The following is a 6,515-nucleotide window of genomic DNA, read 5'->3' as shown; positions in this document are numbered from 1 at the left end:
TTATCTCTGTGATTTTACTTCTATGTATAAGAAAGACAATGAATAGCAGATCTAACATCTTTATCAATAGGGGTCTGTAAAAATTGAATTAAATTAGAAAGAGGGAAAAAGAGTTATTAAATAAAGGTGAAGATTTCCTACCCTTACTTAAAAAGCATCATTTCTGAGTACAAGTAGCTTTGTTTACTTTTAAATTGCCCATACGCTAGTTTGTCTACATGTTTATGCAGTAAGTACATCTTGAGTGTTTTCATGAACGTTGGGTTGATTTAAGCATGCTAGGTGTTCAGGAGAGGGAGAATATGGTAGTGACATACAGCTTCCTTCCCCAGAATGATAGGATGAGGGTGGGTGGCTGGGAAGGGATGAGAAGGTATTGGATCTATGTTCATCTAGTGCTTACACCAAAATTTTGAGATTAGTATTTTATACACATAAGAGAGCTAAGCCTCAAAGAGGAAAAATGTTCAGGATCTCAGAACTCATCTCTCCAGAAGCCATGATTTCAAGTGTCTGCAAAAGCAAATGCCTTTTCTAATTTGCCACACAAAGGGAAGAGGCTGGAAAATACCCTAAGTCCTCATCCAGAAACTCTTCTTCCATAGCACTTACCACCTTTAAACATACCACCCTTTTACTTACAATGTCTTGGTTATTACCCATCTTTCCCACTAAGATATTAGCTCCATGAGGGAAAGGATCTGTGTTCTGTTTTGTTCACAGGTGTATGTCAAGAACTTAGAACAAATGAAATAATAAGACTTAGAATTTGATAGCACAACAGGGAACCTATAATCAGTAATAATTTAATTGCATATATTAAAATAATTAAAAGAGTATAATTGGATTGTTTTTAACACAAACGATGCTTGAGGGGATGGATACCCCATCTTTCATGATGTGACTATTACATGCACATTGCCTGCCTGTACCAAAATCTCATGAGCCCTATATAGACACCTACTGGGGATGCCCAAAATATTTTAAAAATATTTTAATTTTCTAAAAACAAAATTTAAAAATTTAAAAATAACTTGATACAGTACCTGGTACACAGTGGAAAGTCTAAAAATTGCTGTTGAATGAATTAATTAATCCAGCAAATACCAGGTACTCCGATGCTAACTGGGCACTTTCTAGGATGGGTCTTAAATAGTGAAGGAGACAGACAAGGTTTCTGTCCTCAGGAAGCTTACGTTCTGTGTCTGTGAGGGACACAACATGCCATCAAATAAACAAAAGATGGTTTCAGATAGTGGTAAATGCCTCAAAGGAAATAAGGTGTTTTGACCAAGTGTGGCAGAGGTGAAAATAAGGGACACATCTCTGAAGAAATAATGTTGGTGGGAATGGATGAAAAAGAGTCAATCATGAGAAAATATGGGACAAAATCTTGTTGCAAGAGCAACAAATTCAAAGGCCATCAGATAGAATGGGCTCACCATGTGACAGGAGCATCCTGGAGGTCAGTGTGGCTGGAGCAGAGTGAGAAGGAAGGAGAAAGTTGGAGTAGACAGGAAGCTGCTTCATATGGGGTCACATAAACCATGGTAGAGGTTTCAGTTTATTCAGGGACACCATTTAGGGGTCTATTGTAATGTCCAGATGAGAGATGATGCCAATTTCGAGGTGGAAGTAGATACAGAGATTAAGTTGAATAATTACAGATATAGCTTGAAGATAGAACTAATGTGATTTGCTGATGGATTAAATGTGGAGTAAGGAAAAGAAAAAAAATAGGGGTGACTCAGGTTTTTGGCTCGAGCAATTGGATCAGTGGTGGCCGCATTTGCTCAGAATGGGAAGAGTTCAAGAGAAACAAGTTTGGGAAAATAAAACTGAGATGTCTATTAAAATATCTATGTGGAGGCATCAAGAGTAACTGTATATATAAATGTGAAAATCAAGGGAGCTGTCAGTAGAAGAGTTGTAACACTGAACCTTTCTGGCATTTGTGTAGTAATTAAAACCATGGGAACAAATGAGGTCATCCAGGAAGAGTGTAGAGAAGGAAAAAAGGTCAAAAATGGATTTTTGAGGTACTTCCACATTTAGGTAGAGGTGGAGGATGAAGAACCAACAAAACAGCCAAAGAAATAACAGCCCAAAATGTAAGAGCAAAACTAGGTGACTAGTAGTATAAAAACCAAGAGAAGAGAGTAATTCAAGAAGAATGGAACAGTCAATTGTGTTGAAGTCCCACCAAGAGATTGAGTAGTAATATGAGAATAGTTACATAGTCACTGGCTTTGACAGCAAGGTCTTAGTGACTGTGTCAAGATCAGTCCTTGGAGAAATGGGGATGGAAGGCCAATTGGAGCAGGTTGAAGAGTGAATGGAAGAGAGAAAATGGAAAGAAATATGTGCTGCTGACTTTTTTTAAGTTTTACAATGAAGGAGAATAGGAAATTGAGTGGTAGTTAAAAGGAGATATAAGGTCAAAGGTTAATTTTTCAATATTGAGAAGAGACAGAACATGTTTGTATGCTTTTGTGATTGGGTCAATGAAGAGAAACAAATTAATGACATAGGAGGGAATAAAATAATAAAAAATTATAAATTAATTGAGGAAGGAGAGCCCTTGAAAAGAAGGGATAGGATCCAGGGCATGGGAATATGTGCGTGAGGAGAGATGGTTTGTCTCTGATAGGACATTTCTACTGGAATACACACGTGTCTCAAGCACACACATTTGTATTTACACATCTTGCAGCTCTCGTCAGCAGTAGAAGGATTTGTTTGAAATGGAAGGGAAACTATTTCTGGAGGTGAATAATCGGAAGTGTCCTAAAATAATGAGCCATGCTGACTCAGGTCCCTTCCTGTAGTCCTGCCCAGATCAATACTTAGATACTGGTATCTTCCTTAAAGTCCCTCCTTGTGCTTATTTTAAGTCATTGCTAAGAGCATTTTTACTTAAAAAAATTATAAGCCTGTTTTGAGTATCTGCTTGTTTCCATATAAACAAATATAACTACACAAACTCAGCATTGTTCTTCATCAATTCAAGTTGGAGGGAAAGGATAGGCTCTGGTTAGAAAGAATTCTCCACAAACCACAAATATTTATTAATTGTCAGATTGGATGCAGCTGATCACCAACAGCAAACAGTTTTATCGTCTTAATGTCCTATATCCTCCTTTACGTAAACCAAAAGATTCAAACAACCCATTGGAGACACTGGACACCCCCTCACCCTCCCTCTCCTCCTTCTTCAGGGTTTCAGCTGTATAGTCTGTGGAAAATTACTGCTTTTATTCAGAACAGTCTCTCACAAATGAGTCCCTTGGAGTAACTAAAAGATGGAACATGTTTGCCTTTTGGAAGCCCAAGGCATTGGCTGGTTTTGTGGATAGGATGATCTGATTCCATAGAAAGAAATGCCTCGAAGTTGCTTTCAGTAATTAGAGTGCCTGTGATGTACAAACAGGCAGGAAAATGGAAAAAACAAGAACAATCCCACTCTATTGAACAAATTGCTGTCCCATGAAAGCAAATGTTAAACATTTCCTACAGTTACGTGTGCAAACATTCCAATTTATAAGAAAAGATTTTTCCCAAAGGGATATGTTGACCTTTCCAAGTTGAGCTGTTCAGAAAAGAGGGAAAAAAATGCAATGCACTCAGATGCCAAGCGTTTCTGACATTTGTGGCAGAAGAAAAAGGAAGTCTGTGATTTGCATTTATCACTTGCCCTGCCTAAGTAGTGGTTGGGTCTGATATGTCTTCCTCTTGAGGGTTTTTCATTTTGAAAGATTTGGGGTAGTTTCCCATTTCCATTTTGGGTCAGTGAGCACTTGAAAAAATTTTATTTCCTTCCAATCTTGCCGGCAAAATGTGCACAATGAGGCAGTAGCCTAGGAAATTAATAGTTTATAACAAATCTTGAAAGAATGTCATCAGACTCTCAATTGTCCTGAGCAAAAACAATTAGAAAGTCCAAATAGAATAAAACAGGCTTGTATCAGGTAATTATTTTAAACCCACTGGATGTACTGCTGTGCACTGATTTTCCCACAATCATAATGATTGCTATAATGGTTACAATAACTTCAAAGAATTTTAAAATTTAATAAAGGTTTAAGTGCTACTTAGAAGAGTTTTTGTTAGAAGATTGAAATATTTTTAGTAGCATTCAAGTTTGTTAAAAGATGTACAACTTTAACACGTATTTTAGACATTTAAAAACTCCAATATATAAAACACATACAAATGAGCATACAGGCTGGAAGCCCTGCCACTGACCTCTCCCTACCCCCTGTGCGGGTCCTGGTATTACTTCTGAGAATGACTTGCATGTCATTTCCCTATATACTAGGTTCTTTGAAAACTTTCAGTTCATGTAAGATCTCATATATGAAAACTGTTAACTGAAATACTGCTCTGCTTAATGCTGAAGATATGTTTCTCTATTGCCCTAAATAAGGAATGCTTAACAGAATTGTTTTCTAAACTTTTGTTACAAAATTTGTCTGCCAGTGCTCTATTGGTTTAACTATGAAGAGGACCTCATTCTCTCTCCCTCAGATTATAGAAGCCATGTAAGTATCTGGGACTATCATGATACATATAAGATGACGATGCATTATAAAATCAAGTCTGACTCACCTTGTGAATATTAAAAGTAGGTATCATGGCTTCTCTAATTTGATGGTGCAGTTAAGAACCTCCTCCCCCTTCCTCACAATTAAATAGCTCACAGTGTTTGAAATGGTTTGCCAGCCTCACTTTCTACAGTAAACAATAGGTGCTGGCATTTTAAACTGACCTTTAATTTTTCTGAACCAGCACATTATTTCTAGCTTGTTGGTTGTATACAGAAAATGAAAAATGAAAGCAGACAATAATTTTTACATCTCCCACTGGAAGTTGTACATGGACAAGTTTTAAAAATGATCGCCCATGCACTGTCTCACTCTATAAGGGCTCCTTCTAATCAAGACAGATTAGGTAATTACAAGGTTCAGATGCACTGCAGAACCTCACAAAGCAATAAAAGCACTTGTATTTTCACATTTTAAACTTAAATGTGACAAGTTAAATATATCTGTATTCTTATGCACATCTTCACTTAGCACTGCAATAAAATGCTGAGTTAATTTCAGAGGCCACTATATCTGATGATGGCGTTTTCTCCATAAAATAGGTAAGCACTGCGTTTATTCAGGAATAGTCAACAGGTTTGGAAATGGCATTGCTGTATAAGAATTCAAATTAAGGTCTGAATATTTTAACAAATAAAACTAATCATGGGCAGTAGTTAATATCTTATAAAGAGCCAAAATTGCTCCAAGAATTAAGTCAACATACTGATCAGAGTATGTCCTTTGAATTTTCTACACAAGGAGATGTTCTCTTCTGTGCCATTCATTCTCTCAACCAAAACCTAAAGACACTCGCTAATAACTGACAAGGTCAGGGACAGTTTGTAGCAGGAAGGCCTCTAGGTACAATACTGGTCTGCACATGCATAGAACCTGTGGTCTTGACCTCATTATAATTATGACCCCATCAAGTGAGCTAATTGGCTTATTTCTGCAGGTGTGTGAATATAAACCACATTTCATTTTGCCTTATCTGACCCAAATGAACTGCAAATACGTAATTATATGGCACTGATATTCAACAGTTGTCATTTATATGAAAATAAAAACCAAGCTAATTTTCTTCATATTTATTAAATTACTAGAAAACACAAATTGGTATTATCTTCTATAATTTGTAATGCTATCTTCATTAAGAACTAGGAGAAACTTTAAAAGGCTTTTTGGCAGCTCATAGTTCCATCAAGAGAGGCCTTAGAAATCATAGTCCACATAGACTATTGATTAACCACTATTATAACCTCCTCTCAAAAGCTGCTATTTTCCATCCCATTAATCAAGTACACAATTTATTTTCTAAGCCTTGGTTTCCTTATATGTGAAATAAGGGTAATATCTCTCTTACAAGATTGCTAAGAGTCATTGATATAATTAGTCAAAGACTCAGACTTACAATAAATGTTCTCTATCTTGCTAAATTTCAAGTTCAATTTAAAGATGTGTATAAAATACTGCAAAATTAGGCAACTTCTCCCACTTTTTGCAGGGAAGGCGTTGCCAATACCACTGAATGGTGAGATGTGGGAAGTATACAGGGCCTCATACCAACTTCCAACTATTGAGTGCTTATACTGAACACTTACGTACAGTCTCAATCCTTACAACCACTATTTCCATTTAAAAGACTTGTAAACTCTGGCAATTTGTTTACTGCTGTACTAGCTCTACAGAAGCTCTAAGAACTCTGGGAACCTCTCAGAGCTGGTGTGATCTGAGCAATGTACATAAGGAAAGCATCTACCGAAAGACTCCCTGAAAGGAAGTCCCCTGAAAGGGAAGGCTGGGATAATCTTGGACTGGCTGCAGACTTTCAGTGAGCTTCTCTGCAAAAGTTTCCACTGGTGAACGAGCAGTGTCAGCAAGGGGTATGAAAGGATAGAAACAAATGTGTTGTATGAGGGTAAAAGACGG

This window comes from Papio anubis, chromosome 8, assembly GCF_008728515.1.
Source record: "Papio anubis isolate 15944 chromosome 8, Panubis1.0, whole genome shotgun sequence".
NCBI classification, from domain to species: Eukaryota; Metazoa; Chordata; class Mammalia; order Primates; family Cercopithecidae; genus Papio; species Papio anubis.
The sequence above is the reverse complement of the archived record's forward strand: the minus strand, read 5'-3'. Positions refer to the sequence as shown.